Here is a 20,965-nt window from a genome sequence, read left to right on the forward strand (position 1 = left end):
TCAACCCCAAGAGAAATTATTTACCACAGCCCCAGGCCAGTCCCAGAGGGAACTGGGGGGATGTGGAGACAAAGAAGGCACCACAACTAAGGAATTATCTTAACAACTAAGGAATGATCTTATTTCCCAATCAATACACTCATTCCTCTGCAGAGGGCTTGGAAATGAAATTAATACTCAGGTCCACAGCCTTGGGTTGAAGCAGGGGTTTTTAGAAGGTGCTACTTAGAGCTCCTACCCGAGGGATTTCTCTGACCTGAATTCTCCCTCAAGTTTTGATGGATCTGTTTCTGTCTAAAAAATACTGGGCAGGAAGTTTGCTGGGCTTGGTACTCCCCCCAAAATCCTGGAGATTCCTCAGTGCAAGGCAGTCATTAAATCTCAGTTTTGATCATTAAATGCAAGATAAGTTGAATCATCAAAATAAGAGTTTTTCAGGTGTTTTATGCAGAACAAGAGCAGATTAAATCTCCATGATTACAGCCCAGCCATCTCAGTCTGACCCTCCCTGCTACTTTCAGAAAAGTGATGAGCACAAATCCTTAACATTGGCAATTTTCTGTTTGGGAAGGAACAAAAACATTGGATAAATCCTTAAATTGCTATTTATAAAATGCTGGGAGACAAGTGACACAGAGAGAGAGAGAGGCTGAGAGAACCTGACAGACCCTGTGCCACCAGAGCATTGCCAGAGCTACAGGAGATGTGCAGAAATTTCATTTCCATTCAGTTTTTCTTCTGGGGGGATTGCACAAATCATCAAAACATCCTGGGAATCTCCAGGGAGGAATTTCTGTGCATTTAGTTTTCCTTCTCCCTCTTCTTCCAAGACTGAGAATATTCACAGTGCTGTGAATTCCCAATTAAAAAGGAACTGGAACTGCTGTGTCCCTCAGTAAATGAGAGAGATTCACCCCCAGCGGTGTGCAGCTGAAAAGTGACTTTTGATGAAGGCACAGGACCCAAATCCTGATCCAAGTTTCACCTCTACAGTTCATGGAGAAGGCAGGGGTGCAAAAACACAGAGGAGAATTCCACCCTTCCCATTCTCACCACTGGGCAGGAAAAAAAAAAAACAAAAAACAAAAAACAAAACAAAACAAAAAAAAACGGTTTTCTGTGCCTTAGGAGAGACTCAGCCTCCCTCTTACCTGTCAGTGAAGTTCATGGGTTCCAGGGGGGATCCTGGCTGGGCCGAGGGGCTGAAAGTGGCTGGAGGGAGGGTCCTGGGGGCAGAGAGAGGGAGGTTAGCACAGGTTACACAATCCCCCCCTCCCCAAAAACCTGCTGCCAAAACATGGGAAGGAGGAGATGCCTGCACCCCCCCTTTGAACTGGCAGGGAACTGCAAGGCAGGTTTGTGTTCAAACCCTTTGGGATTAAAATCAAAAGCAAGCTGAAAAATATTTTAAAGTTACTGCTTTTTTTTCTTTCCTCTTTTTTTCAGCCTTTGCTCCTTAAATTAACACTGTAGTAGGGAACCAACTGGGCATGAATACCCCTGGTTTGACCCAAACACCCACTGGAACCAAGATTCCCGTTTCTCATGGAGAATTTCCCTCCTGCATTTATCCTCGGGGCCAGCACTTGCCTTGGGCAAGTCCAAGCAGCCCCTGGGCCACCTCCACTTTGCTTTTTGGCCCAAAGGAGCAGAGCTCCAGCTGGGGATGCAGAACACCACTTGGAGATGCAAGAAATCCCATCCCTCTTTCCCCAGAGTGGCTGTGACCCTACAAAGTGATGCTGCTGCTTTAGAGACAAAGATGGATCAGAAAATAAATTAAAAGAAAAAAAGTTTCCTGAAGGTTTGCAGCTGCTTTCAGCTTTTTGTTTGCCCAAGAAGCCCCCAGGCTCCTGGGTAAGCATTGGACTCAGGGTTTCAGGAGGGTGCAGCAGCCAATGCAGTGTCCAGGAAGGTAAAAATGTGGGAAGAGCAGGGACAGAGATGGAAACACAGGGAATTGGCCTTGGAAGTGCCACCCCAGGGGCTCAGCTCAGCACTTCAGAGCCCAGCAGAGGAGCTCTGAATGCCAAACTGGGCACACTGGGATAACACAGCTGGGGGTTTTTGGGGTGTGGGTGGTGGTCAGGCCCCCCAAAGTCACTCAGCCCTCTGGTCCTGGCCACCTCACAGCTCCCTGCAGGAGCTTCCAAGAAGCTGTGAGGAAAAGCAGAGAAAGGAGGGGGGAAAACAACCTCCAGAAGGTTGGAAAAAATCCCATTCTGAGAGGACACTGGTGTGGGGATCTGCTTTAAACTCCAGAAGAAGTTCTGTTGGCTGATGCTTGCTTCCACTTCCCAAAACTCCTTTTGGGAGTTTCTCTATCCCCTGGGTGACATCCAAACTTTCCCTTTCTCTGGGAAAACATCCAGGGAAGAAGCCCCCAGCTGGAAAAAAAAAAAAACCAACTCCTTTTACCAGCTGCTTTGGGGCAGGGTCCCAGCTCCTCCAAAGCCCAGGGCCAGTCCCCAGGCAGGGATTGAGTTCCTGATGGTCCTGGTGGAGGTGGAGCATGGAAATTGATGCACATTGGCTGCCAAGAAGACTCCTTGGAAGCTCAGGCCTCTTATTTCTGCTAAGCCACCAAGCACTGAGTCATTTCCCTCCTTAAAAAAAAAACAAAACAAACCAACCAACACAAAAACCCAACCAACCCAAAGAGTTTGCAGAGTTATTTTGTCCACAGGGTGACAGCTCACCCAGCCCTGCTCCTCCTCTCCAAGGAGGGGAAAAGGGGTGTAAAGGGGTCACCCCTCTGACACCCACCCAAGGACCAAGCTCCAAAGTCCCAAAATCTGGGAGATTGTCCCCAGCACATCAGCTTTTCCTCTTGGAAGCAAAAAGAGGTTCCAAGAAGTTGAAATGGCAGAGGACTCACTGAGTGGCTCCACAACTCCCCCCTGCTCCCTGCTGAGCTATCTGCAGGCCAGGTCTTGCTAATTATAGCTCATCCTATTAGTCCCCTGCTTTTTTTTTTTTTTTTTCCTAATTAGAAGCCCATTGAAAGGCACTGCAAGAGCTCCTGCAGCAGGACCTGATGGCACTTCCAGGCTGCTCCTTGAGCATCTGGGCCCCCAGGAACAAAGAGTTCTTCATGGAAAAAGAGCAAGAGGCAGAGGGTGCTATGCTGGGTGGTGACAAGAGGATGGTTGGGAGCAGGAAGGCAGCTGGGACACTGCTGGGAGGGGGGAAAAGGAAAAAAAATGGAATTATTCTGGATGGGGGGAACAAGAAGGAAAATGGGATGATGCTGGATGGGGGGAAAAGGAAAGAAAAGGGAATTATTCTGGTTGGGGAAAAAGGAAAGAAAATGGAATGATGCTGGATGGGGGAAAAGGAAATAAAATTGAATTATTCTGGATGGGGGAAAGGAAATAAAATGGAATGATGGTGGCTGGTGAAGAGAAGTGCTGGAAGGGACTGGGAAAGGTCAGAGTGGGAGGGGAGGTTCCTCTCTCTGCCAGGAGGAGGGCACACCAGGAGCCCTGGTGGCTTTGGAAGAATCCAAGTTTTCCCCAGGAAAAAGAGGGCTGGGGCTGCAGGTTGGTGTCAGAGTGCTCTGGGGGAGGGCAGCAGGGGGGGGATCTCTCCCTCCCAACCTCTGGGGGGAAGCCCAAGCTCCTGAATTTGTCTCCTCCAGCCTCCCTTTTTTACTGAAGTGCAGAAATCAAGTCCCAGAGTGCTCCTGCCATGGGACTAAAATAGTTTTCCTCTTGCAGTTTAACCCCCCCAGTGCCACAGGATGCCAGCAGTGGAACCTTCCCTAAGCTCAAGCTTCTTCTCCTTCACCTCCCCAGATGGGAAATTTGCTTTTGCTGCACGTGCTGCTAAGGGGAAAAAAAAAACCACCAAAATAAACCAACCACCAAAAAGTCAAAATGCTTTGAAGGAGCAGTTTTGAAGGCCTGACTTTGGAATGGAGCCTCCTTGGTACGTAAAGAGTTACCACTCAGAAGTGAAACTCTGCCCAAGCAGCAGCTCCAAGAGTTTTAGACAGCAAAGCCACCAAGGAAACTGAGTGCCCAGGGCTGGATGTGGTGGAGCTGCAGGTCTGGTGAGCTCTGGTGACATGCCAGCTCCTCCAAGGACACCCAGGGGACACCCAGGGGACACCCCCACCACCTGCAAGGAAACTCAAGTCCTCAGGAGGGTCCTGGCACTCCTGAGCCTGCAGCTTCCTAAACCCCACACTCAGGGGAAAAAGAGATTTATCACCCCCCCAAAACACCTCTGGATAACCCAGAAAGCAAATCAGAGGTTTCTTGTCCACTCCCTGCTTTGTCACTCCTCAAGGTTTTCCTCCCTTCCTCTCTGAAATGAGATTACCAAGAATGTGTCTGGGGTTGAAGTTTTTTTAGCAACATCGACACTATCCAGAAAAGTATGATCCAGGGGGGAAAAAATGGTCCAGAAAGTTATCCAGAAGAAGAAAGGAAAAAGGGGGGGGGGGAGAAGAGAAAGAAATATCCAGAAAATAAAAAAATTTGAACCAGGGGAAAAAAGATCCAGAAAAAGTATGATCCAGGGGGGAAAAAGGATCCAGAGAGTTAGCCAGAAGAAAAAAAGAAAAAAGGGAAAAAACAAAACAGAGAGAGAAAAAAAGAAAAAATATTATCAAGAGAAAAATTTTGAACCAGGGGAAAAAAGAGGTCCAGAAAAAGCGTGATCCAGGGGGAAAATGATCCAGAAAGTTATCCAGAAGTGGAGAAAAGAAAGGGAAAAAAGAGGGGAAAAAATGTTATCCAGAAAAGAAAAAAATTTGAACCAGGGGAAATAGATCCAGAAAAAGAATGATCCAGCGTGGGGAGAAAATGTGATCCAGAACAACAAGAAAAAAACCAACTAAATATGTGATCCAGGAAATGTATGATCCACAAAAAATTAAGATCCAGAAATATTTGAGAGCTGTTTAGCCCCCAAACGAGGGGTTTGAAAACCACAGAACTTTCAGAATAAGCCAAGTTGGAGATTCTCTAAGAAATTAAAGCCCAGGATTCTGACACAGGTACCAGAGTTGAGTGTTACTGCTAGGATGAGAAGAATTCTGGGCTTTTGGGAAGGAAAAAAAAAAAAGTCACATTTCAATTTAAATATTGATAGACAAGGGGCTTCCTTCTGTCCCTCTGCTCAGGCTCCACTTCCATGAATATTTTTGGATCCAGGGAGCACTGGTACAGAAGGAGAACTCAGAGCAGTGCCCAGGTATCAGGCAGGAGGTTTATAACCACTCAGCTGAGAGCATTTTTGTGCTTCCTAAATTCCCAGATTTCTCCCAGAAACAGAATTTTAGGAAGAGAAACCATAAGCATATCTCACTCCAGTGTAAGCAACCAGCCCAGAGTGGAAAAAAAATCCTTTTTCTGGCTCTCCTTGCCCATGATGATCCATCCTGTACCTGGCCTCTGCTGGCAGCTCTCCAAATACCTGCTTTTTTTTTTTTTTTAACTCCTAAAAGGCTTGGGTGAAAGCTCCTCACCACCCTGGGGCTCAGCCTAGCCTCTCTCTACTGATGGTGCCACCTTGTAGGAAGGGAAAAAAAAAAAAAAAAGAAAAAAAGAAAAAAAAAAAAAAAAAAAAAAAAGGGAAAAAAAAAAAAAAAGAAAAAGAAAAAAAAAAAAAAGCTCTTTTCAGCTGCTCATTAATACTCTGCTCCCCCTTTATCGTGCAAACCCAACCTGTGACAAATTAAGAGTCTCTGCCACTCTCTCTTCAATTCCTGGGCCAGAGATTTTTTAAAAAAATAAAATAAACAAACAAACAAACCCAAACCACCCAGGGCTATCGACAGCATTTCTAATTACACCCTTTTGGATCAATAAAGGCAGGAGGAGAGCAGGGCCAGGCCCTGGATGGGGGTGATGGGCACCAGTAGCAGAAAATCAGAGAGAAAAAAATCCTATTTATTGGCAGCAGCTGCCCCCTGAGCATCCTGCTTTGGGGGGAGGCAAGTGGATGCCCAAATCCCCCATCCTCAAACAGGAACCTTGGGATGCTGCCTGGGTACTGGTCCAGCATCACCTGAGCCCAGATCTCCTCTGCCCCCCCAGATCCTGAAGGAAAAAAAAGAGGAAACCCTGCAGGAAAAGATTTTCTCCCCCAGCCCCAGGCTGAACCTGATGGCAGAATCAAATCTCTTGCAACCCCAAGTTACTGTTTGGAGACCAAAGTGCATTTTGACTCCTCTGGTTCCTTAGTCTGGGGGGTAATTCCATGACCAAGGTCCTTTCCTCCCTTCCCCAGGATCTCCCTGTACTTTTACTGAGATTTGCCAGGATCCAGCCAGGTGGGGAGACCTGGAAGATGCAAAGAGAAATAAAGAGGTTCCAGTGATGCAGTTGAGAAAAAGAAAATTAACACTAATTTTTTTTTTCTTTTTTTCTTTTTTTTCCAGGAAATCTTGCTAGCCAAAACCTTGCAAACCTGGCTGGAAGCAGAGCCTGGAGCACCCAATTCCTGCTGTCCTGCTCAGGACAACACCCAAAGCACCTAGAGAAAAAGGCAACTGAGTTTACAGATGGGAATGAAGAGAATGGGAGGGAGCATTTCTCTGCAGGTTGGTTCAGAAAATCAAGATTTGGTTGGTTACTCCTGAAGAAAAACAGCCCTGGATGTCCAGGAGCAGCCCCAAGGATGCTTTGCACTCCTCATGGAATTGAGGGCTTCAAATAGAGACCAAGGGAAGAGGGGCTGCCCCCAGAAAATTCTCTGAAAAAAAAAAATGTATTCCCTCAGAAAGGCAGCAGGAAGCAGCTCTAAGGTTTCCTACCAGTCAGGACAATGTGTTATAAAGTTCCAAAAGTTGGGATTTGTAGATAAAGCTGCCCTTTGGGGAAAGCTTTGGGATTCAGAGCTTCCATCCCTTCCAGAGAAGCACTGAAGCAATGCTTGATTTTCACTCCAAGGAACAAAAAGAGGGATGAGAAGGAATGAGGGGAGTTCATGAGCAGAAAGAGAGAGAAAAAGATTTTTTTTGCCCCTCATCTCCCACTGAAAATGTGAAACAGGAGCTGAGGCAGGGAAAGGCTGGAGCCTTTCAGGTCCCAAGTTTTATCCAAGAGCTTCCCATCTCCCCAAGTTCAGCTTTGGATGGGCAGCCCTGAGCCATTAAATCCAAACCTTTGCAAGAGGCTGATTTGAAGGAACACCACAAAAAACCCCAAAATCCAACCCAAAAGCCACCCTGCATGTCAGAGGCAGCAGAGCTGAAGGAAGCCATGCCTGGGAAGAGGAATTATTACAACTTCTGCTCTTGAACAAAAGCAGAGAAGACCAAAAAAAGCTAAAACCAGACTCCAGGGGTTGCTTTGGGGCTTCTTGGGCTTGGACACTGCAAAACTTGAGGGTTTTTTCCAAGGATTCTGGATTTATGGCTGATTGCCTTCATCCTCAACCCGGGGCTGAGATCTCCTGATGGGGGGGTGCACCAAGGCTCCCAACCACCAAAACTGTCACCCAAAACAAGGCAGACCCCCCCCCCCCTCCAGGTCTCCTCCAGACCCAGGAATCCTCCATCCCCACCACCTGGTTTTTTGGGGGGTTTTTTTGTTTGTTTTTTGAGCCCATCTCCCCACCTCCCGCTGCCCCTGGCTGGGGATTCTTGTTGGATAAAGATGGATTTTGGGTTTGTTCTTTTTTTTTATTTTATTTTAAGAAGTAGCATCATGACCTGTTTTCTGCATTTATTCTTGACTGAGAAAGGGGGGGTTGTGTCTCTTTTCTGGGCAAAAAGGCAGAGTTGTGGAAGCTCTTTTTGGGGAGAAGGGAAGAGGGGTGCAGGAATTTCTCACCCAACAAACCCAAGGAGGAAGGGACTGGGAAAGGCTCATTAGGAGATGGAGAGTGAAGTGAGGGCCAACATTCAACTTAAAACCAACCAAGCAAAAAAAAAAACCCAAAAAACAACCAAGTGGCAAATTGTTATTTCTTGCTCTGGTAGGAAAATGTGTCAATTTTTGCAGCATGTTTGCTCTGGAATTTTTGGGGTTTGCTGTGGAAATAACCAATTTTAGGGAGATGGGAGGGATGGGGAGAGGAGGAAGGGGAGATCCTGGGTTACTGCAGGGATTTCATGTCACCCAAGATCCAACTTTCCCATAAAAATGAGGGCATTTGGGGGAAAAAAACCCAACCAGAGGTGTCACAATCCCACCCCAAGTGGTTTTTGCAAAGACCTTATCAAGTCTGCAGGCTCTAAGTGTCCTCCATGCAAAGTGCAATATTAAAATGAGTCTCCTTTAATTACTTCTGGAGTCTTCATCAGCCTCATTCTCCCAGAAAGAAGTCACCCAGCAGGGCTGACCCAAGAAGATTAATTTCCTTTTGTTCCCCAAACCACTTCCAGCCCTCAAAGAATGGGTAAGGTTGGGAAAGTCCTCAAGGATCTTCTCCTTCCAGGATGGTTTCCAGGTTTAAAACCAGCCCATGGGCCAGGACTGCATCCCCCTCTGGAGACCTTTGCTAAAGGAAGGGGAAAAAAAGCAGAGGAATGTGAAGAACCCTCCAAAAACCCAGTGGGAAGGAGTCTGCAGGGTTGGGAGGTGAACTCCTCCATTCCCAGCTTCTCCAGGCTGCAGAGAAATCCAGGATCCCAAATGCAAACCTGGCAGGATTTCCAGCTGTCAAAAGCTGAACTTCTTCAGAATTGAAGAATTGGAGCACTTTTCCAGCCACCCCTTCCCAAGTCCTAGCAGCAATACTCATTGGAAAAATGGGATGATCTGGGGTTCAGGAGTTTCAGAGAGGAAAGGTAAAGATGAAAATAAAAGGAATTGCTGCCAGAAGCCCTACCCGCCCCCCAGACCTTCTGCTTTCCATCTCATATTCTCCATCACTGAATAATAGGGATTTTTTTGATTATTCAGCCTACATCTCAGAAGCCTTAAAAGCCACCAAGCAAGGCAGCAAGGAGCAGAATTCCAAGTCCCCACTCCAGAGCATCCTCCAGAGCCCAACACTGCCAAGTGACAAGTGTGGAACCTCCCTATTTGACAGCAAAACCCAGAAAATTTCAGCTGTGTGCTCAGGGTGTTTGCAGGGACAGAGCTGCAGTACCTAATTCTGCTGGAGACAGGATTTTCTAAGATCCTATTAAATATGAATGGCTTCACTTTACTTCCTCTTAATTCTTCTAAGCATTTCAAAGCTCGTGACCACTTCAGCAAATGAAAATCCTGGGATAGGTTATGGCCAGGAAAAGTTCCTCCTCATCCTTCCAGCAAAAGGTAAATCAGCATTAGCCTGAAATGTAATGATTTAAATGTTCTGAATTTTAGCATCCAAACCCCCTCTTGCTCCTGGATCCATAACAGAGATGGGGGGCAAAAAATAAAAATGTGCTTCCTGGAGAGCACCCATCACCTGCTCATCATCATCATCATCATCACACAGGATTGAAATATACACCCCCCTTTGAGGTGCCATCTAACATTTCTGAAAGTTTTTCTTCCCCACCTCTGTCAGAAAGTCCAGGTAAAACATTTACTGTTGAATTAGTAATTGTTAAAAAAAAAATAAAGGAGTAGGACACCTTCCTGGCAGGTGAAGCTCCTGCAGGTATTTAAATTTTGCAATTGCCCTTTCTGTGCAGCTGAAGTGGAAATGGGGGGCAGAGGGGGTGCTTCCTTCCTGCCAGGGTTTCTCTCCTGCCTTGTAGAGGTTTCATTTTGGGTGTCCTCATCCCTCCAGCTCCTGTTCACAGCACTGAAGTGAGGCCAACAAAAAGCAGACCTTGTTCTGGCTGCCTGGAGGTGGATTGCCTTCCAACCCCTCCAGCCACACAGCTGGAGCTACCAGGTCCACAGAGATTTGGGTCCAATTTTTAATTTAGTCCCCCTGGTGTTTACACAGGAAGAAGCCCAAGTCAGGAGGGGACACAGAAGCCACCAAACCCCAGAAGACAAAGCACTCACACACTGATCCCTTTCATACAGCCTCAGAGTTCACTGCAGGGCACCAGAAATCAGCAGGGAAGCTGCATTCAGGTTATTAAAATCACCTGGTAATTGTTAAAAAAGAAATTGGGAGGATTCTTTCTTCCCAAGGTGGCAGCAGGAAAACCTTTCTGGCAGAGTTTGAACCCAACATCAGCTCAGGAATACCAGACTCCAAGGGGATGGGCAGCCTGCCTCACCTGGGGGGTGGCTCCAAACCAGCCCTGGAACCTCCTCTGCTCTTGCAAAAACCACTGGGTTTGGTTGTTTGGGGAGAGAGAAGGGAAGGAAACCAAGGAGCAGAATGAGCAGAGGTTAAAATGCACAACCTGGAGTGAATAAAGAAGAAAAAAAAAAAAAAAAAAAGGTACAAACCAGAAGTGAGAATGAATACAACCAGACCAGAGTGGGATACACTCAGCTGGGGGTGTTTTTTGCCATCTGGATGAGACTGAAACTCCTGGAACGCTTGAAGGCTCCACTCACCAACATGATCCAGGCCATGCCGTGGGTTCTGCTTCAGGCAAACAGCACCTGACGAAGCTGCAGGAGATTTCTCCTTAGGAAAGGACCCCACTCAGGTCTGGCTCATCAGATTGGTTGGTTTGATGCACAACCCAAAAGTTGGAGGGAGGAGCCCAGGAGCCCAATTAATGCCCAAGGAAGGAGAGTGCAGTGGGAGAAGAAAGAACCCCCCCCAAATCGAGCCTTCCTCAAAATTAAAGCCCAAATAAACCCTCCTGGTCACAAGCTCCCACCCACCCTGCTTGGAGACACATGGGCTGGATCCTGCTGCACCTGGGATGCACAGGGACTGGAAAAGGGATGCACAGGGACTGGGATTCTGCAGAGCTTGGAAACTCACCTGCCCTGTGCACATCACCTAAATCCTGAATTAAGGAAGGTGAGAGCTGGGGCTGAGCTTCCCTCTTTTGCCAAAGTCCTCATCAGCCACGTGATGCTCCTTCCCCCCTGTCTGTCTGCCCTTCAGCTCTGGGGCTGCCTGGTAAATTTTTTCCTAGATTTTTCAAGTGTTTGCATTTCCCAAGACAACAAACCAGCCTTGCAGATCCTGAGGTTCAGCCCTAACAACTATTCAACCCCCCCTCCCACCTCTTCCCAAGTCCTACCAGCAATTCTCCTTGGAAAAACAGGATGATCTGGGGTTCAGGAATTCCAGAGAGGAAAGGTAAAGATAAAAATAAAAGGAATTGTTGCCAGAAGCCACATCCTTCCCTCTAACATGCGCCTGTCCCCATGCTGCAGATGGAGTAGCCAAGGCATGGGGTGGTTGGACTGACTCACTCAAGGTGTAAGCAAACTTTCTCCAGGGAGGACAGGGAAGGAAAGGTCAAGATGAGCACAATTTCTCACAGCAGCCAGGACACAGGGGGTCCAGAGCAGCCCAATTTTCAGGATGCAGGAACAAGGCCAAACATCTGGCAGCTGCTGCCTCACCTGAGCTGTGCTGGATGCTCCAGACACCTCCCAGCACCATCTTGCAGCACTGACCCGTGTCCCAGGATCATGAGGATTGGAAAAAAACCCCAAAGATCATCAAGTCCACCTCAAATTCATCATGGAGACCAGGAGGAGGGCAAAGAGCAGCACTACAGCTGCAAACAGTGGAGATTTTCCACTTTCTGCCCTATTCCAGCACCTCCAAGCAGCAACACACTCAAAACATTTGTTTTTTTTTTTTTTGGCTTAAGACTCAACACACCCAATGCAGACAAAACTTTCCAGCCAAACCTTGATTGGGTCCCAGACAGCCCAAAGGGTCCCATCAGCTCTGAGCAGGTCACCCTGGAGACACCAAGAAGTCAAACACCAAAGAACACAAGAAAAAGCAGTTGGGGTTCTCTGCCAGGTACACAGGGAGCCCCGGCTAAGCAGAGAGAAAAACGCCCCAAAAAGACATGAATAACCCCTGAAACCCCAGGGGATGCCTAAGAAATAAAGAAGGGACTCAGGGAGGGTCAATACCCAGGGAATGCCACAAAAATGCAGGGACAAGGGGAGGAGAAAGAAGAGCCTAAAAAAGAAGGGGATCTCAAAAAAAGACTTTAAACCAATCACTCATAACATGAGAGTATCAAGAAGCCAAATCTCTCTATATCTGTATTTTTTATATATATTAGTGCCAAACTCCAGCTTGCAGGTTTTTAAGAGCACAAATCTAATCCAGGAAAAACTATTAAACACAAACTTTCCCAGAGAATCCATCTGAAAGACTGTCCTGAAGCTTTCTTGTCCATCAGTGACATTTCTTTTGCCCAGTGCCAGGAGCAGAGCTCACATACCAATTTTTCCCTCCCCTTAATAAACCAAATCTGCTGAATAAATTGCACTTCCCAGGCTGGTCTGGACAGTGTGCTGATACCTCAAACACCAACAGCATCACACAAAAAAAATGTTACTTCCCTGAGTCTAAAAATAAGGCTGCCACATTTTCAGATACCACCACAGGCTCCAAGAGAATCTGGACGGAAAAAAAATCCCAAGCAAACCCCAAAACACAGTTGGATGTAACTTGTGTTCTTAGTGAGAAAGGTACAAACTAGGAGGGCCTGGAGCAGGATTGGGATGTAAAAGGAGGGATAAAAAAAAACCTCCACATCCCAGTTTGGTTTTCCTTGGTTGTGTTGGTTTTTGTTTGGGTTTTTTTGTAAGAGCTCAGTGTCTGCATTTTAATCCCAAAGGGGGATGGATGATGCACACACTGTAGGTTTGCTTCCCACCTTTTTTTTGTTGTTGTTGTGACCTATTTGAGCAGTCACTATAGAGAGGATAAAAGCCTGGACCTGCACATGGACACTTCCCATGGACACTTCCCACCCATGTGTACTCAGTACAGAGCACCCAACTTCCAACGTCAGAAGCCCCACAGAAGGGACACCCAAAGCCAAATAAACACCCACCCCTTTCCCTCTGATTCAGCAGGAAGAACCCTTGGATTGAAGGGAACTTAATTCCAGGGAAGAACTCACAATTTCTCTGTGCAAACCCCCAAAAAACTGGGTTTTGAAATGCAGAAGTGTGCTCCCCATCCAGTAACATCCAGAAGCTTGTGGTTCAGAAGCCACTCCAGGAGAACTTGTTAAATTTAGGCAGCAAACCAGCAGGTCCCACTCAGGACTGAGACACAGAGTGAGTGCTCCATCCAAACAGAAATCCTGGGCTCTGCTGACCGCCTCCTGCCACTTCCCTCCTCCCCAGTTCCCTGGATCAGAGACTCAGACCTGCTGGCAGCTGGCCAGGGACTCTACAACATGGACACCACCTCCAGAGGTGCCACTGAGAACCTAAGATGGTCCCAAGTGTGATCCCACTGCATGACTGGCTTTCAGACTGAGGTGTTTTTTTTTTCCAGCACCGAGCTGGAAGATCCCAGAAGTTGCCTTCTCTTTAATTCCTCCCCCAAATATCTTTCCTCCTCCTTGCTCTCCTTAGGAAGAAGCAAAGCAAGAAGTTTGTACTTTCTGACTGCATCACTTCTAGCTCTGCTTCTTTCTAAGGAGAGCAAGGAGGAGAAAAGCCACATGGAGGGGTTCGGCTAATGCAGAGCACACCCAGAAATAGACTGTAAGGAAGCCCAGAGTTCCGTAGAATGGGGTAATTCCCACTTCAAACCTGAGGCTGTGCAGAGAGGACCCCAAACCTTGGGCCTACTGTGGCTGCTTGGCCAGAAGAAGGATCCAAAGCTTTCACCCCCCCTTGCCTAAGCCTGGGGAGTATCACCCTGTGCACCAGCACGTTCTGAATTTGAACCAATGGCTCTGAACAGCTCCAGGTATGAGTGCTGGCCTGTAATTACTACAAAAAAAAAAAAAAAAAAAGTTGTAAGGCAGCTATATAAAGTTACAGCATTAGCATACTGACACTGCATCATCCTCTGCCAACCCTGTTGCATCATCACCCATTGATGCAACCTCTGTAACGCTGGTGGGGATGGGGAGAGTTGCTCCCCTGCTCCTCCACCTCTGAGGAAAAAAAAGGGAATATTTTGAATATTTTTGCCTCCCTCCATCCCACACCACTGCTGAGTGACCACAGGGATGAAACTCAGCAAGGTGGTTTGTACTGCCAGCACAGAGCTCAGCCTTTTCACACACCACCTGGGATACATTCCCTCTTTTTCCCCAAGCAGATGTTAGGAGAGCATCAGCCTGGTGCTTACTCCCAAGTTTCACGGCCTCCTGGCACCTCCTCTGCAGTTTTCAAACCCAGAGAGTTGGGGGCAGGAAGAAAAACCCCAAAGCCAAGAGCTGCCAGTCCTGAACTGAGGTGATCCCATCCAAGATACCAAACCACAGAGCCTCACTGCCTCCAGGGCAGCACACCCTGGGTTGCTTGATTTTTTTTTTTTTACTGTCCAGGGCTTGACAATCCAGACACACCAAAGGCTATGCCAGCAGTGAGGAGCATGATGCACAGGAATACACCATTCCCTGCCTGCCAGGATGGTGGCTGCTTGGAAGATAGCCTTCCATAGGCTTTATATTCCCTTTATTCCTTACTTTTCTTTGCTGTCTGGTCCCCTCCCACCTCTTCCTCTCACATTTCTTATGCTTCTGCTTCCTCCTCCCCAAGTCTCTTTCCACTCCAGGCACTGGGCAACAGTCTGTCTGGAAGAAAGAAGGGTTCATTCTCTTCTCCTGCAGAGCTATGGCAGCTTCCAGCCTCCTGGCATCTCTCTCATTCCCAAAGGCCCCTCTCCTTTCCCTTCCTGTCTCAACCAGCAGCTCTGCCACCTCTGCTCCCTCCCGTGTTTTGCAACCAGGAAGCCAAACACCTGGAGCAGCAGCTAGGATGGAGGGACCCAGGGGCCGTGCTGCAAAAAAAAAAAAAAAAATCCCAGAGCTGCCACCCCAGCAGCGTGGGAACCACCCCCATCCTGGGGCTCACTGCACAAAAATGGGAGGGAAAAAAAAAAAAAAAAAAAAGCAAGTAAAACAAAGAGCATAGAATAGAATAAAATAAAATAGAATAAAATAAAATAAAAATAATCTCAAGCTGTGGGGAAGGAGCTCACGGGCTCATCCAGCTCCGTGGCAGCATCCCAGCTCCTCCAGGAACCGGAGCAGCAATTCCGGGATCCCCACGCGTGTCCTTAACGTGGGACTCCCCCCCGGGCTCTCTTCCCGAGCGGGTCCAAACCTTGCCCGAACGCAATGAAACCCATAACCCCGCAACCGAACCTCCCCTTTCCCCTCTGTGGATCGCAGGATTGGGATGGGGAGGGGGGGTCGGGTGGTCGCACCTTGAGCCTGCGGGCGGGCCAGGACTCTTATTGTGACACGGGCCGCAGCCTGGCCGCCAGCCGGGCCACTGCCACCGCGGGGCTGCCAGCCCGGCCCGCCCGCTCGCCCCCCGCAAAGGGCCCCGCGGGGACGGAGCCGCCGGGGAGCGAGGGGCGGCGGAGGGGGGGGGGGGCAGGGTAGGGAGAGGTTGAGGAAGGAGAAACTCCCAGTTTGGTGCCCTCACCCCAAAGCCGGCCCGCAGGAGGAGGAAGAGGAAGCAGGCAGGGCGGAAAGCCCGCACCAACTTTCCGAAATAAACGCCTCGCAGGCGGCCGTCCCAGCGCCGAACAAAAGCCGGGGAGCCACGCAGAGACACCCCCCCCGCACTTTCACGGCGAGGATGAGCCCATCCCCTCCCCCTTTCTGTCCCCCCCCTCCCTCCCCTGCAGTTATTAACCCATCACCCCCACCAGAGCCCCGCACCGGGACTTTGCACTTTTTTCCCGGCTCAGCCCCGCACAGCTGCTTTCTCCCCCAACTTCCCCGCCAGCTCTCACGCATCCCAATCCCCGCACGCTCCACACCAATTCCACCACCTCTTCCTCCGTCCCTCCCTTTTTTTTTTTTTTTTTTTTTTTTTCCGCTCCCCCCCTCCCCTCCCCCCGGGACAATAAAACCCAACTTTTCAGCTGGGAAACTCACACGCTGCTCCACCTCCCCGCGCATCCGGGCTCCTCCACTCCCTTTCCACCGGCTGCCGGGTCTCTCCTCCCCGCATCAATCCGCAACCCCCCCCCCCCTCCTTCCCTCTTTTTCCCCGCACGCCGGGGACCCCCGGGTTAATCCTCTCTCCTCTGCCTGTTCACCTTTGCCAAATAATGCGCCTCACACACATGGAGTCGCGGCGTCACTCAGCCGGGAGCATGCGCAGCACCGCTCCCCGTCCACACACACACACACACACAGAGGGACGGCCCCGTCCTGCGTCTTACAGCGGGGGACGAACGGCGGCGACAGCGACAGAAGCGGCGACCGCGACCGCCCCGCAAAGCGCTGGGGCCCCGCAGCCGCTTCCGGCCGATGGTGGTTGGGGGAAGGTTTGTGACCCGCGGCGCCATTGGCCGGAGGGGGTCTGGCGGCAGATGGTAGGAGGGCGCCGATTGGCTGAGACGCGGGCGAGGGGCGCCGCCGAGCGGGTCCCGCGGCCACGTGGATGGAGGCGAAGGTACCGGCGGTACCGGGACCCAACGGGGCCGGGCGTTGGGGCGCGGAGGGGTTCTGCTGATGGGGGTTGTGATGGGAGCCGCTCCGGTTTTTATTCCTTCCTGAGCGTTTGCAAGCGCTGAGGAAGGAAATAGGTTCGGAGAGCTCTGGTACCGCCGCTGCCCCGGTTACCGGTACCGGGCAGGGAGCGAGCCCCGGGATGGCGGCACGTGCCGGGCAGGGATAGTGCTCACCGGGGGCCTCGTTACTGGTTTTGATACAAAGTTAGAGACGATGTGAGCTCGGCAGGGTCAGGAGGAGTACGCTCCAAGGAGCCAGCACCAAAAATTCCCATTTTCCCCCATCCCTGAGAGCCTGTGGGCAGCTCACACCAGACACCGTGGGGCAGCAAGCAGCAGAAAACAGCCCGAAAAAAAAAATCTTTTAAAACCTCTGACACCCAATCCTGAGCACGGCGTGCCCAGGGAGCAGGCTTCCCAAACCAAAACCCCCGAGCAGGGATGGGGCAGATCCCGGTTTCCCCCCAAGAGTAATGGGATGGCAAAACAAGCTGGAGTATTATTCCTGGAAATCCCTGCGGAGCGGGATGCAGTTTGGTTGCAGTGATAAACTGCTGCAGTCTGAAGCTGCTTGGAGAAGTAAAGTTTTCTAAACGCAATAAATTCAGAATCTCTGCTCCTGCAAACTTTTCCCCTCTCTCCCTGCACAGTTTCAGCCTTCCCGGGCGTTGATTAACGCTCCCTAATTAAGCCCAGAGCACTCAGCTGGCATGTCTGGGGTGTGTCACTCAGGTGACATTGTTCAGGAGGCTATCACCTGGTGGCACTCCCTGGCAGGGACAGTGTCCCCACAGCCCTTACAGTGTTTGCATCCCAATTTTCAATTTTTTAACCCGATCCAACCATGCGAGCTGCCCTGGGCATGATTTTCATTAAAGGAACCTAGAATAATAATAAACCCAGAAAAATGCCCGAGTATTTTTTCTGCTCATGTTTAGCCTCAGGTTCTCCTTTAAAAACAAAGCAAAACTCTGCTGGAGCCACAAAATCCAACTTACAAAGTTCCAAAGGTCTTCCCCTCATTCCACATCCCAAATCCATGGATAGCAGGGATGAAACTGCTTCATCATTCCTTTCTATTTTAATTCTCCCCTTTTCAGAACAAGACCACCCAGGAAGCTCATCTGATTGCAACAAATTTGGGCTTGGGATGTGAGGAGAAAAAAAAAACCCAAACCAAACCAAGACGAACCAAGAAACCTGAACAATTGAGGCAGAATTCCTAAAGGAGGGAACTGAGCAATGAGACGGAGCCTTTTTTCTCCCTGCACACCAGAATCTAGGTCAGAGCTGAACAAAGTGAAGCTCCAGCCAGATCTGGTAGAATTTGGTCATGTCCCTTTGCAACCAGGAGCAGATAGCATGGGAAGCTGGAAATGGTGGTGTAGGAACAGGCAGAACGGGTTCTGGGTGGTGAGAGAACACCAGGGATTTGATTTGGAGGAGCAAGAGAGTCAGCAGCCCAGAAATTCCTAAAAGCCCCTTCAGATCCCTGTCTTTACCCATCCTTTTACCTCATTTCCACCCTTTGGAAACCAGGGCTTGCTGCTGAGTGTGTGGAGTCTGACCCTGGGAAGACTTCGGTTTGGGGAGGGAAAAAAACCCAAAGCAAACCCCCAGCACTTGGCAAAAAGCTGGTTGGGTTTTTGTTTCCTTTCCACTGCTGGTTGGAAGTTTGGAATTACCAGAGGACATCCTCAAATAGTTAAAGGGGAAAAAAAAAAAAAGGGATAAAAGTGTAAGCGTGCTGCAACAGTGCCCAAAATCTGAACAATCCCATTTTAAGATGGCTTATGCTAAGAATGAAAGGAATTCCACAGGCTCCAGCCCAAGAGATGGTCCTTTCCTGATTTTCTGGTGAAACTGTTTTATTCCAAGTGGAAGCTGCAGCTTCCACCTGCTGCTCCTGGCAGAATTGCTGGGAAGGAGCTAAGGACTGGTGACCTGGGGCTTTTTGTCAAGAAAAATCCTGAGACATCTCAGGGTCACTGTCCTGTCCATTTGCCTTCCACTGAAATGGGAAATGTTTTCTGCAGGACCCCAAGCTGTGGAAATTCCACCCTCTGAAAGCTGGGAAGTGAATGACCCGGAATGGAAATGCAAATTAATCCCACTGGAACTGGAAGAAATGGGAAGATGTGGAGGAAAGGAGCAGACAGAGGCAAATACTGCTCAGTGTGATCATGTCTAACCCTGTCTCTAATCACCACTTCCATGGCTGGAAGAGGATCTGTGAGGAGCTTCCAACAGGAGCTCCATGGACTATCGATTTTGCTGGGAAGTGGGAGAACACAAAGTTCACCCAGCACTGCTTTTTCTTTCCAGATCTGCCAAAGAACCATCTCAGCCTCCTGAAAAAGTGGTCCAGTGGCCCACCACGGGCTGCCTCAGAGCCCTTTGCTTTGTCCGCAGCAAAACACCCAAATATTTGGGTGGCAAACAGGGATTCAGACCCCCAGGGCCATTCCTTGAGGGAAGGGCAGTCAGCAAGCACCTCTGGCTGCTTTGCTGCTCATCCTCACCTGGCTCAGCACCACTTGATCCTAATTCCAAAGAATTTACTGCTTGCAGAAAACTCTTCTGGAGTTCTTGGAGAAGTTGGTTTTCCTGAAGTTTTTAAGCACCACAAAAAGCCCTGGGAGAAGCACAGCTCCAGCACACCTCCAAGAAGTCCTGGTCACCCTTGGTTATTTACTGAATCCTGTTGGAGCTGCCTAAATATCGCTGAATATTCCCCAAAATCTCTTTCAGCTGGACCTGCCAAACTATTTTGACTGTCTTCTCTCCACCCTGGAAGTGTGAAGCACCAAAAAAAAAAACAAAAATGTGGAGTTCTCCCCAACCTCCCTGCTTTTATTATTTTATCCAAGAGATGAGGATTTCTTTCCTAGCCTGGAATCCTGTTCCAGAGCAGACTGTGGGATGCTCAGCACAGGGGGAATCTGCTCACAAGAAGTCTGCCAAGCAGCAGGGGCTTGTTCTGCACTGTTTGTCCTTTTTAAAGGAAAACTCAAGGGTTCATCCACCTCACCAGTCAGATGATTTTATTATTATCTGCTCATTTCCACGCAGAGCCTGCAGTTTGCCTTCTCACCTTGCTTAGCTCCTCAGGGTGGGAGCACTCGGAGTGCTGCAGGACTTAAACTGTGTCATGGGAAGAGTGAAGGGCCCCCCGAGTGCTCTAATAAACCTTTCCACTTGTGGGTAATTTCTTTGTTGACTCCTGATTACAAAAAAAAAAAACTTCAATTACTCCTTCACGCTCATATCCCTGCCCCTATGCTCTGAAGAAAAAGGAGGAAAAAAAACCAAAACAGAGCTGCTGCCCCACTGCTCCGAGGAATTTTTGTGAGAATTAAAATGTGGACAGCGTTCCCTCCAGGAATTATTGTTGGAATTCAAACCTTGGTGCATCAAGGCCATTTTCTAGCAAAGCACCTTGGAGCTTTTTGGGGAGCAGTCAGGCTGCCCGGAGGCCTTTGGGCTTCATTTCTCAAGATAAAGCAGGGTCAGAGCTGCCACAATTAAAAACTTTGCTCTCTCCCTCTGCCACACCTATGAGGTGTGAAAAGATCCCAAAGGATTTTCAAGTAGGGTTTTATGTTTATCCACCCAAAAAGTGTCTTCCTGGGGACTGCAGGAGGTGGTTGGGGCTGAGCCCAAGCTGCCAGTGGTCAGAGTTATTACTGGTTATTAATCAAGTTGGATGAACAAATAAGTATATTAATGAACAAAATAAAATGAAAAAAAAAACAAATATGAACAAAAGAAAGACATTAGCCTATATATTCTGGATGTGGTAGGAATATTTATCTAATAGAAAATATAACTTTTGGATGGTTTTTTAAAATTATGTCTTGATTTGCCTAACCTTGGGATCAGTTGTGTAGAGAACATTGCACCAAATCTTGTAAATTTTGATAGCAGTGTTTCAGGACCAAAAAGAGATGCTCTTATTAAAAAAAAAAACAACACCTTTGGAACTTTCCCTAAGTTCCTGGTGCCAGGCCATACTTCCCATATGATGTAGGCAAGGGCTGTTTCTCTGAGCACATTCAGGAGCACCAACCCCTGGTTGGTGTTTCCCAGTTGGCAAAGTGGCCCCAAAAAAGCCTCATTTGGGCAGGATTTGTTTTCCCAGCTCAGCCCTTACAACCCCAGGGCTCCAGAGCACGCAGGGAATGTCTTGCAGGAGCTGAACGGGTTGGTAGGACTCCACCTAAATTCCACGGATGGATTTGAGCAATTCCCAGTAGTTTCTCCTCCCGGAGATGAAGGCTCAGAGAATCAGGGATCTGGCTCTGAGGATGTCACCACTTTGTCACTGAGAAATAAAGAGCTGGGGGAACACATTCTGTCCTCATTTCAAGCTCTGCCTGTGCGAGGCACAACCTTGTCCCACTGCTGGAGTTTGGATGAAAAGATCCAAGACCACAACACTCAGGTTACTCAGAATTTAAGAGATTTCTTTAAACATGTCACCAAACCCCATTCTCTGTGTGCACACTGA

At 48.7% G+C, this 20,965-nt stretch overlaps 1 protein-coding gene across 6 annotated transcripts in view; it reads right to left on the bottom strand.

The window, feature by feature from the left end:
* The window catches only part of GATAD2A (GATA zinc finger domain containing 2A), a 49,008-nt gene that overhangs the window by 22,754 nt on the left and 5,289 nt on the right, over window positions 1–20,965 (bottom strand). For 2 of the 6 annotated variants that reach the window (XM_030466402.1, XM_030466397.1), the window contains exon 2: window positions 1,152–1,226. The gene's annotated coding sequence lies outside the window, so the exon portion shown is untranslated. The other 4 variants (XM_030466400.1, XM_030466399.1, XM_030466398.1 and 1 more) reach the window with 4 other exon arrangements.

This window comes from Calypte anna, chromosome 28, assembly GCF_003957555.1.
Source record: "Calypte anna isolate BGI_N300 chromosome 28, bCalAnn1_v1.p, whole genome shotgun sequence".
Classification (NCBI taxonomy): Eukaryota; Metazoa; Chordata; class Aves; order Apodiformes; family Trochilidae; genus Calypte; species Calypte anna.